The following is a 12,104-nucleotide window of genomic DNA, read 5'->3' as shown; positions in this document are numbered from 1 at the left end:
TATAACCTGTGCATAAAAGACAAAACAAACAGAAAATAGAAGATATATCGCTAAAATCATAAAATACTTATAAATTCATTCCTAGTAATGTTAAGTCGTATTCTCTGTTGAGACCACCTGGCACAAAGGTCTCCAATTTCTTAATCCACATAGCTTCTTCTTTTTTAACAACAATTTATGACACTATTAAGAACAGCAAAGTGAAGCTGTGAAACCGTGAAACAAAAGGCTGGCAACAGACTGATCAGTCAAATCTTTTATTATTTTGTGTTAATATTGTGTTGTCTTTCCAGTATATATCACATCACAGAGACACTTGAGGCACTATACTACATACTCAGGTATTTAAACCTGAGTATGTTGCATACAGTGTAACATGTATTAAAAACCTTACAGTTACAGGTATTGAAACAATTATTGCTAAACAACTATCAATTACTAAGGTGAAATACATTGCCACTTTACTGGGTGCATCCCAAACCCCTTTCTTTTCCACCTAAAAATATTACAGAGCTAACATTTAAACTCAGAGACCAAATTAGAATTGTTACTTACATTTTACAGGATTTGGAATCATACATACATAATTAAAAGCTCCTGTGAAGGACAGTTGGAGATATGACTTTATGTAGCATTGGCATCTTTCAATGAACTCCAGAGTTCTTTAAAATATAGTGGTGCTACACAAATAAATTATAAAAAATAAAAGTGCTCTGTTTATTTTTAAAAAGTATGGTAGATGTTTTCATTTTTGTCCACAATTTTAGTTTTCTGGAGCTATGGGCCTGCACTCCAAATATAATTAGTGCCTGAACACTCACTATTACAAAAACCTATTTTTGTATTTTTATATAAATTTTGCTGTACAGTAATAAAACTGCACACTAATACCATGTATTCTATGACTGCAGTACTTTTCTGCTGTACCTGTTCAATAAAACATCACTGAGTGACTGCACTGTTGTGGCCCGAATCTGTTCTTCTGACACTGCGGAGGCCTGCTTGCAGGTTCTCAAAATGTTCCCTTTGCCATAAGGTTTCTTTCTAGGTGTTCTTTTGAGTTGATGTATTTTTGAGCCTACAAATTAAGAAAACAAAATTATTCTTAAATTTTTCTAAAAATAAAATATACCTAAGGGCATTATCAGACCTGTGCAAGCAGCTGCAAAAGCCTAGCAGAACAGTTAATTTTTTTCTTTCATTTTTTTTTGTGAATTGCTTTTAAAAATGTTTCCAAAATCCTAAAAATGTCTGCTGAAAGATTTGTAAGCATTTCAAGTCTATGGAGGCAGCAGGGGCTGCGAACTGCTCCTGAAAGCTGCATGTAGCATCCAAAAAATGTGCAGCAGCCATGCAGCTTCCTTCCTTCCAATGCTCAACATTTTGCATGCAGTTGTGAGCAGTAAAAACACTCAAAACTGCTTGCAAAAAATATTTATATAATATATATTTTTATAACAATAAAAAAAAACTGTTAGGGTGAAGAGAACTGCAAAGTATATTACCTCTTCTTTACGCAAATCCAGTTACTACGTTTGTCCACTGAGATTACTGAATGAAGCTTCATTACTTCATCAAGCAAAAATGTAGTCATTGATATAAAATTGATTCATAGGATCAAGCAACAGAGAAAGTTAAGAGTAATAAATCACCAGGACCAGATGAATTACACCCAAATGTCTTTAAAAAGCTGAGCTCGGTAATTTCAGAGCCATTGTTTCTAATTTTTAGAGACTCTTTAACAATGGAGTGGTGTAAAGCCAGATGGCTTCTTATCTGTAAAAAGAGAGCAAACTCAAATAACCAACCAAGTACCAAGTAACTACAGACCGGTAAGTTGAACTTTAGCGTTTGATAAAGTTTTTGCTAGAAAATAATACTATAAGTGATTGTCAGCATGGATTCAGAAAAAATGACTCTCTTTTATGACAGATAGTGGAGTAACAGTTGATATAATGTACTTGACTGTGCATTTGACACAGTACCTCACAGACGTTTAATATGCAAGTTGGGGTCTAAAGGTTTGAAAATTCAATCTGTCAATTAATAGAGAACTGGCTTATAAACCACATCCAGACAGTAATGATTAATGAGCCATACTCTGAAAGTCTCAGGCAAGGGTGCTCAATCTACGGCCCGCTGGGCTGTCAGATTCTGCCCTCTCCTGATACCCTCTCTGTTCCCTCTGCTCATTGTCTTGCAGGGAATGGGGCGCGCACATCTCTTGTTTCTCTATCGAGATTGTGCTACCAGGGGAGGGAGCTCAGTGTTAGTTCCCAAAGAGTGGGTGTGTACTCTAGACCTGGCAATCAGCTGTGGCTGCTCTCCGCCCACCTTCTACTGTGAGATAATCCCAGCTGCAGCATGAGAGCTGTGCCTGTGTCCATACAGCTGTCAATAATCCCAATGTGTAAACCTTCATATTTGCTACACTGATTGACATAGAAATGTGAAATATTCAGGGTAAAAGGGACCCTGAGAGCTGTTACTAAACTTAATCAGCCCCCTAAACATAACAATTTGCCAGATATGGGGTCACAAGCATAAAATCCTAATAACTATCAGAGATATTTTTACATTAAGGGGGGGTATTTTAGGACCAGGGTCCCCAAATTGAACTTGCATGTTGGGGACTCCCGGGGGCCACTCCAATGGCAATGAACATTAGGGTACTGCCAATTGTCTGTGCGCTGTGGTGCCCCTTTATGTTCACAAAACCTCAGGGCTGCATCCAGGTTGGTGGTGAGGTTGCAGTGCGGTTATCCCTTCCACATGCCATGGAACCCTGGCTTGGGGGCGGAGGGAACCTCAGTACCACCTACTGCCGCCTGAAGTCAAATCTGCAGACACTGTGGTGCGAGGGACTGAGCAGCTGATGGGGTGCTTGTTATACATAGCTGGCCACTTACCTTCTCTGAACCCGAATTTCTCTGGAACAGAAGGATGTTGGTAACTGGAAATGTGGAGGACAGTAGGAAACCCCATTTGTTCCCCCTTCCCCATTAAAATGTTATATCCTTCATATCATTCTACCCTGTCACACATAGCTATCCCCTTACTCTCTATGAACCTCAATTTCTCTGTAAGAAAAGGGAACTCCCCCTAAAATTTCATCACTATGGCGCCAACACAAGTTACAAAAACTATACCTGTCACACCTAGCTGGTCACTTACCTTCTGTGAACCCCAATTTGTCTGTAAGAAAAGGGAAATGTAACGGTAGGTACAGTATATTAAAATGAAGGATAAGTGGGGGAATCAAACAATCAAACCCTGTCACACATATCTGGACACAACTTCTGTGAACCCTAATTTCTCAAGAACGGGGAGATAAAGGGACCTGAAGATGTAGAGTAGGAACATGTTCCCCTTGGCTATCTGTCACATGAATTGCATTTCTCTGGAAGTATCCATTGCAGTTATTGAGGTACAAAGAAAGTTATGGTGTAGTTTCTGTTCTTTGCTAAAGGAATGGTGAGCCGGGAGCAATGTATGACCGGGCAGCACTGTATGAAAGCTTTTGTTTTGTATCTTTCATTAATAAAATGAGCATGTAAAGTTATGAACTTGGGGCTAACAACATGCATGCTTCATAATGTCTAGAAGGATTAACAATGGGGGAGACAAAAAAGGAAAAGGATCTGGGGGTTTTACTTTATTTATATTATTTACTTACTAAACTAAGTAATATATCCAGTCTCACTTATTGGCCTTATCTATTTCTTCACTCTATACTATCATACATCTCACCTAAAACCCTGGTCACTAACATAATACCGTTATCTATATATAAGGTTTATGTACTCCTTTGGTGACAGCAGCTCTTTACACTCTTTTTTGGATGAATAACCTTGCAACATCTTAGTAAGTGTACTATTAAAAATTCCTTCCCTTTGAAATTAATACAAAAGTGTTTTAATTCACTGTATTAAGTGTATATATAAATATATATATATACTCAATGATATTAACCTCCCCTACATACCCACACCCGCACCCACAGTCGTACGAATAGACCAGTCTTTCCTCTATCAGTAGGAGGGAATCCCATACGTCACCCAGGGGGCGCAGCCTGCGCGGGACTCCCACGAGCCACACCCACAGACAAGCATCATGTACAGGCTCTGTACGAAGCCTATACTAAACCTGGGCTCCATACAACCCTCTTCCTTCCAAACAGCTTCCGGTTATCCATGAAGGAACACAGACTCCATTTCAGCTTTTCTCATTTAGAATGCAAGGTAAACCTGTATTACATTCCAACATCTCTGTTTTCTTAGATCAATGGTCACAATTTGCCAATATACTGACCACTATTATCATTACTCTAGGTATCTCTCTTCAATTATTCCAACACAAGGACAAAATATACTGAGATGCCTCTCCCCCAATAGAGGACATCTACTAAATTTTTACCAAATACAATTCTGCATTGGGGTAAGACCTCTTCTCACTATATCTCAAATTGACTATATTTTACAAGTTCACCTATATTTCTCCTACATACTAGAAATTAATTTTACCCATTTACTTACCCTATAGGTTTTTATGTTTTATAAATATATCATTGATGTCTTACACATATGTTTGTGTACTTTAAATATGTTTAGATAGGTGTCCTAAGTACACCCCTGAAAAAGCTGGCGAAACGCGAAGCTGGCGAAAGCAAGCAACTAAAACGTTGGTACTCACACAAGTTATTTTATCTATACCAACATCTGTGTTAGCATACTTTGTCTGGCTTTTTTGAAAACACCCTGATTAAGTAATCAGGGGCACAACAAAACTCTTGTATACCACTGCACTAACTACCGGTATGTAAAAATTGTAAGGTGCATCTCTTCTATCATAAACAACATTTTGCCAAAAAAAACACCTCACTTGTGGTTTCTTTAACCGATATTCTACCTCTTCTATATTTTGAATTCACACGCTTTTGTGAATGAGGTGGGGCAAAACTCATACTTTTAAGGTATGTCTACCTTTCTCTTTCGCTCCAAACCTCCAAGAACCTGTTCACCAGATATCTTTATACTAAAAGATCCTTACAACTTTGGAGCTCAAAAGACAGTTATCAATTATACAGATTACATTTTGATAAGTGGTTTATATCCCGCTCTCTATAGATGAGTAGCCATAAAGAATGCAGATTCGAGAAAAGGCAAATCTGGTATTGATCATTATGCTTTGTGATCCATTAGGATAAGGTATGCGTTCACCACACGTTCACTGAATGGCCCTGATTTATCAAAGCTTATCAGGACTGGAGAAGAGAGGGTGAACTTGGGTGGTCCAGTAAATCCGGAATGGATATGTTTCAGGATTGAAAACATTTGCCAAATAATAGCAAATGATGTTAAGAAATTAATTTTAGGTTTGCTGGATCACCCAGATCATACCTGGGGAGAACACCACATATGCATGTGCATATCTCTGTATAATTTCTCTAATTTGGGGCAAAACCTTAGAATGTGAGTGATTATTCAAACAATTTCCATCCAATCAGCCATGTTTATACATGGCATTGTCCAATTACAGTCTGGGAAAGGTGACCAAGCAAACAGAATGTCCGGAGCCATTTTTACTACAGTCACTGATCAGATAGGTAAACACTATTAGCATGATTTAAGGAGAGACACAGAGGGTACCTGAATCTCTAATAGTCATTTAGGACATTTAAATGGGGCATATAAATGTGATTTGGTTGTACTGACATGTGCTCTAATGATTCCTTAGTAATCTTTCTCAATCAATTTTCCCAAGTTTGTAAAAAAAAATTTCTCCTTTCATGGTTTGGAATATGGCTGTGTGGTGCTATATTCCCATAGATTTGGCTGATCAACCCCACTAAACCGATCTTTACAGTTAATGCTATGCACTTGTAGAGCATTACAGCAAATGCGCAGCTCAGCATAATTTGACAGCTGGGCGGCGATCAGGCAGGTAAGTTAAGTTACTGCAGAAGGGACATCGCCTGTCCTTTTTTGCAATGACCACCTGCCTGAATCACAAAGTGGGTTTCAAAGAAAGAATCTCTGTACTGGGGACACAGTCAACAAAAAAAACTTAGAAGAGGTTCTAAGCCTTTCCTACTTTGAAAAAAATTACACTTTAAACATGTAAGGGAAGTAAAATTCCATTAAAAAAATAATAATAATAAACAGGAAATCTACTTATTACATGTTGATGTTTGTCTGCTATGCCTCTACCATAGTGGTTTATCTGTTGGATATAAAATCTATACTGTTGTTGGTATACAGCAATGAAAGCTGAGTGCAGTAAAGAAATATATTACAGTCCTAACATTTCAAAAGTCCCCTAGGGGTTTTCTGTACTTGCAGCTAGATTATTTTCCTATCCTCACTATGTTATTGTGTAAGGTGTTTGTCTCTGGTCTCCCCGGGAAGCAATAATCACCATATTTACCTCCAGCATTTTCTCTAGAGCGTAGCCAAATCAGTAAAAAAGTGAAGTAGATACAATGAAATATAGCAGAAAAAAAAGGAATGCATCTCTTTAAATTCCAGTAACTCTAGTTGTTGTGGCTAACTGCACTGAATTACACGTTACCAACAAAACGATTTAACTGTCAGAACAAAACTTGTTCCTTTTGAGGTCGCTTCAGTACAGAAATGCAGGAATACTACAAAGCCTTTAAAATCTAAAAAGAAATTCTGACATGGCAAAGGCTTTTATGTGTTTTAGATGGAAATGCTTTTCTCTCTAATTCCCCTTAAAGAATGCTGTTTACATCATTTTACTTATTAATCTATCAAATTTGATACAAAAAATAGTATATTTTTCTTTTAACAGTATATTTTTCTTTTTTTTTTACATTGCACACTTCTTTTCGCAAGCAGTTTAGTGGACGATACAAGTGTTTGGTCCTATATGTGTGTGTATAGATATCCCTGTTAGGAGAATTGGATTATGTACAAAACAAAAAAGAAACAGCCTCATCTATCAATTCCCTATAAAAAAAGCAACCTTCCAAAAACCTTCCAAGAAGATTCAAAGTCTGGGACATACAATAAAAAAAGCTAAAAAAAACTCTTCTAAGTCAATATTGCACATATAGTGATTTTCCAGTACAGTAGTGAGGCCAGCAGCCATTTTGCATGGTTAGGTCATATCCAGTTCAGTGGGAGTATTTTACTTGTGAGGAAACTATAAAAATCTTTTTGCTTACTGTCAGTTCATCTGTCAGGCTTGTGCTCGTCATTTTACTTGTCATTTAGAAGCTTTTTTTATCCTAAAGAGCTGCATTTGGCACACTTTCTGTCAGTGCAGGCTCCTGTTCAAAGTGACACAACAACTACTAAGTTCAACCATTTTGGGTAATTTGTTTGAATAGGACAAGTAGAAGTAATGACACCATGACAATTTTATAGAACCACTGAGGCTGTTAGGGCTTTAAGTCTGTAAAGAGGAAATTAAACTCTGCTTCAAAATAATTCCTAATAACGTTTTTACTGCCAATGCAAGCCTCTTATTATTATTTCTGTCCACTAAGCTGCGCATGCAGGGTACAGTGTTGGCACATTTTGGTGCCAAGATGAAGCATATGTATATATATTCTAATGCACATGCACATAAATTACATCATTTCAATCAGGTCATTGAAGAAGTGTTGAAGACTTAACCTCCCTAGCGGTAACCCCGAGTGTAACTCGGGGTAGAAAAAAGTTGCTAAAAGTGGTAACCCCGAGTCACACTCGGAGTTGGAACACCTATGGAAGGTTAGTAAATACAACGCTTACCTGATCCGCTGAGGTCCCGCGCTGCAATCTCCATCTTTCTTCTTCCTGCTTCTGCATCCGATTAATTACCGGGGGAGTTCCCGGTGACCTCGGTGCGTGTGTACGTCCCGGCCGGGTGGGGCGGGTAATTCAAAATCCATTTGTATTGCAATAGAAAATAACTGTATTGAATGCAATACATTGGATTTTTATGTGTAAAAGCAGTACATTGTTTTCAAGAACATTTATTTTACAGTATATATAATAGTATGAGTATAATGTGTATTTTTTTTTTTTTTAATATAAAAAAATTATTATTTTTTTTTAAATATATAGATTTTTTAATGTATTCAATTTATTGTTTTTAAATGATTTTGTGTTTCAAACTTTATTATACTCATACTATTATATTATACTGTAAAATACATTTTCATGAAAAACTATGTACCGCTTTTAAAGAACCGGAAAAAAATGAACCGCTAGGGAGGTTAAAAGCCAGTGGAAAAACAGGCAAAGATGTCAGTGGCATTAGTGGAGCAACATGAGATACTGTGGCCCACACAGCACTGGGGGAGCAGTTTTAGCAGGTGAAGCTAGGCACACACTTCCAATAATTATCGTTAGAAAACGAACGATTACGACCAATCAATGAGTTATACACGATTACATTTGAACGATCGTATTGTAGCAAAATTTGCATACCTAGGAGACTGAAGTCTGGTGTTGCTTGAGAATGAGCCATAAAAGAACAGAGAAACCTGTACCTTCAGGGACTGACAGAGAAATGTAAATACATCATTTGTATATAGTCAGAATGAAACCTGGAGACCACCTGCAGGGACTGTCCAAAACTAAAATAACAAGGCCTTCTCAGAAATGTATGTAAACCCCAACAATGAAGATCTTTAATGTACTATGGTTTGCTAAGTAAACACTAGGTTTGTTTTATCTGTTTGATAAGTGCAAAAAATACTATTTCCTTTATTGCAACAAATCCTCTAGAAGAATAACTTCTGGGCTGATAAGTTTTTGTGCTCTCTGCTTGTACATGATGAGGGGTTATGGAGATAAAGGGAGGGAGGAGATAGGGAGAATGTCTGCTGCGTTCTTTGCAATCCATCAGAAACTGAGTAGGCAGGGCTGAAAAAACGTGTTTAGAAATTCAGAGCTTTGTTGTCATGTCAAAGAGTAACACGAGCCAGAAGGAGCTCTTCTGTATTTGCTAAAAGGGCTCAAACTCTAGGTAAGATACAAGAAGACCATAATCTTATGAAATATGAGGACTTGCTCCTTAAAAGCCAGGGCTTCCAGCTTCAAGACACTTTTAGCCACGTATGATGGTGACAAGAAAAGCTACTTTCTAATAATGACATAAGAAAGCGCCCCTAATTAATTTGAAAGGTAGGTCTTTGAAAAATTAAAAAGAACCAGGGTAAAGCGTACCTAAACTCAACATTTTTACTTTATATAGAAGGGTATACAAGGTAAAAATTTGGGGTTTTTTTGTTTTTCTTTTGCAAACACCCGCAGTTATCAAGACTTAATGGAAGAAAGAAGACCGAAGAACACAGAAGAGAAGATTGAAGATGGCGGCGTCCGGCGCTGAAAAGGAATTCCAGGACAACATGGGACTGGATTGTGTGAAGGACCAGCGACATTGAAGGACCTGTGGGATTAAAGATAAGTGTCATTTTTTTGTTATAACTTTAGTTCCACTATAAGGTCCAATGGACAAGAGTGGACTTATTGGAGGAGCAATATAAGTAAATTACACAAAGGTACAGACCAAAGAGTGACTGGAAAAAAGCTTTAGGAACAGAATCTCAGAGTCAAAGCATGTTCTTTAATTGTGCTCAGTATTTTCCCAGTAAAGGAGGCTTAGAACCCTGGAGATCAAACAGTTCAGAGGACTAAAATCAGAAGACTTCCAAATATAATAGTAAGCCGAATGAGAAACAGGATAGAGGACTGGAGGTGATGCTCTGGTAAGGCAGGTGAGAACACACAATTTAGATCTGAACAGGTGTATAACTATAGAAATGAAGAAGGCCGCTCCCTTCAAACCTTTTGGCCTGGGACACTAGGTGGTGGCGAGTATAACACCCCAGGTCAGCTGAGACTTTTTATCCTCCAGGGTCAAATGCCGTTTTATTTCCTAAAAAACTGAATCACCTTAAAGTAAAATGCCCTTAAGAAAAACATATATTTGGTACTTGTTCCAGGATCCTCTAAAAATGCCAGTGTAATGGGTTACCTATTCTGGAGGGAAGTCAAGATTCCAGTAACCTTTTTATATAACCTGCCAAGAAACAAGGCCAGATTGCCTTTTCAGTTCATTAAAGAACAGATCTCCCTTTCCCGAACTATACCCCCTAGTGCTGGCCAGGAACAGCCTGTTTAAACCAAAGCTGGATGCAAACAGAAAGCCAGGATACATTTCTGAAAATAACTACAGCAGTTTATTGCAGAAAGAAGCAGAGAGCAATGTAAAAAAATAAAAGCCATACAATTTTAGATCTGCTCAAATGAATAATGCAAATGTTTTTGATGTTTGTTGCAAATACGTATTATGGTTTATATTTTCAATAATTGACAATAGAATACTTACTTTAACATTCCTGTGCCCCATGGTGAAGATTTTGCACATTTGAAAAGAGAACATTTACGCTGTGTTTTACACATATGTAAGACACTAAAATGTCATGACAGATATCTAAAGCTGATTTTGGAGCAAATCTAAGGAATGATAATTCTGTAGGTTTTGTTATCCAGACATTACTGTCAGACAGTTTGCCTATATTCTATCTTCACTACAGTAGCAAAACAGTGAAAATGATCCCCTTTTTGATAATTGGGTGAGAAAGGATGATATTAAGGTGGCCCTCTTTCTTTACCATATCACTATATAGGCAGCATGATGATAAGGTGGCCCTCTCTCTTTACCATATCACCATATATAGGCAGCAGAGCCTAACTGGCACCTAGTCTTCTAGGTTTTCTGTCTTACAGGTACTTTTATTAGTTTCATGTAAAAACACATGTATTTCATTTTAATGACTAGATACCTATTTATTTTGTGTTTTATATCTGCCTGGAGTTTTAAACTTTTAAATACTTGTATTCCTGGCTCCACGTCAGCTAACTATCCAGGTAAACTTAACCTCCACGGTGAAGCATTCTATCTTTATGTTCTTTCCATAGGACAAAGGGAAGAAACAACTTCCATATGACAGCAGTGGTAAAACTGCAGCCATCCACCCAGTACCTGGGGGAGTCCTTTAAAAGAATATCGGGAAAGGATCTTCTGAGGCATCCGTGACTAATGCACTGGTGACACTGGTGGTCTTCCAAGATGGAATCTAAACACTGGATAGCCATGAGTTCAAGCCTGGTCTCTTCCGTTTGGCTGGCCGGACACATGCCTAGTAGCACCCAGCAGTGGTCCTATGGGGAGCTGAAAAATAGGTAGGTTGCTTATGTGTCATTTGCAGTTTACCCTTTTGAGTGGACAGGAAATTCAAATCCAGCTTTTAACGTCACTCTACACATTGGGCTTGATTTACTAAAGCTTTCCAAGGCTGGTGAAGATACACTTTCATTATTCAGTGAACCTGGATAATCCATCAAACCTGGAATGGTTCTCTTCAGGAGTAAAAACATTTGCTAACAAATAGCAAATGAGTTTTAAGAAATCCATTTCAGGTTTGCTGGATCACCCAGGTTAACTTATGAAAATCTATCTTTTCCAGCCTTGGAGATTTTTATTTAATCAGGCCATTGGATTAAAGCAATGAACCAGCTTAGTATTTTATTGACTGTGACACTCCAGATCTCCTAGTGCCAGGTAGCAAAGGGAAGCATTAACTATTTGAGCACCCTAATCTGGACTGTCGAGTTCTTCAATGGAACTGGGTCCCTTTGCCGGGACAGAGGGACTTTTAGCGCCAGAGAAAAATGATGTAGAGACAAAAGAAGAGCAAATTCACAATTTTAACACCACTATTCATCCCGCAAGGAGGTTTACCATCTCCATCCCCGAAGATCCCAACAGACAGCTTCTAGGAAAAATGTTTTGGACATAGGGGAAGTTTAAGAGACAAAAGTGGAATGATTTATTTTAGAAATGCGTTCTTCCTTTACATGGGAGATTTTTTGTGAACCCTTAAAATTCATATATCATCTATCAAGTAAATACAGTACAAAGACAGGGTTTTTATGGCAAAACACTTATTTTGTATTGAACATGATTCTTAAATGGTACAGAATCAAACATATTCGATTGTATCAACAGTACAATTCTTAAGGTACTACCTCATTCCTTGAGATTAGGTACCCATTTAGCTAGACATAGATCACCTACTTGGT

The sequence above is a fragment of the Pyxicephalus adspersus genome, chromosome 1, assembly GCF_032062135.1.
Source record: "Pyxicephalus adspersus chromosome 1, UCB_Pads_2.0, whole genome shotgun sequence".
NCBI classification, from domain to species: domain Eukaryota; kingdom Metazoa; phylum Chordata; class Amphibia; order Anura; family Pyxicephalidae; genus Pyxicephalus; species Pyxicephalus adspersus.
This window is presented reverse-complemented; position numbering follows the sequence as displayed.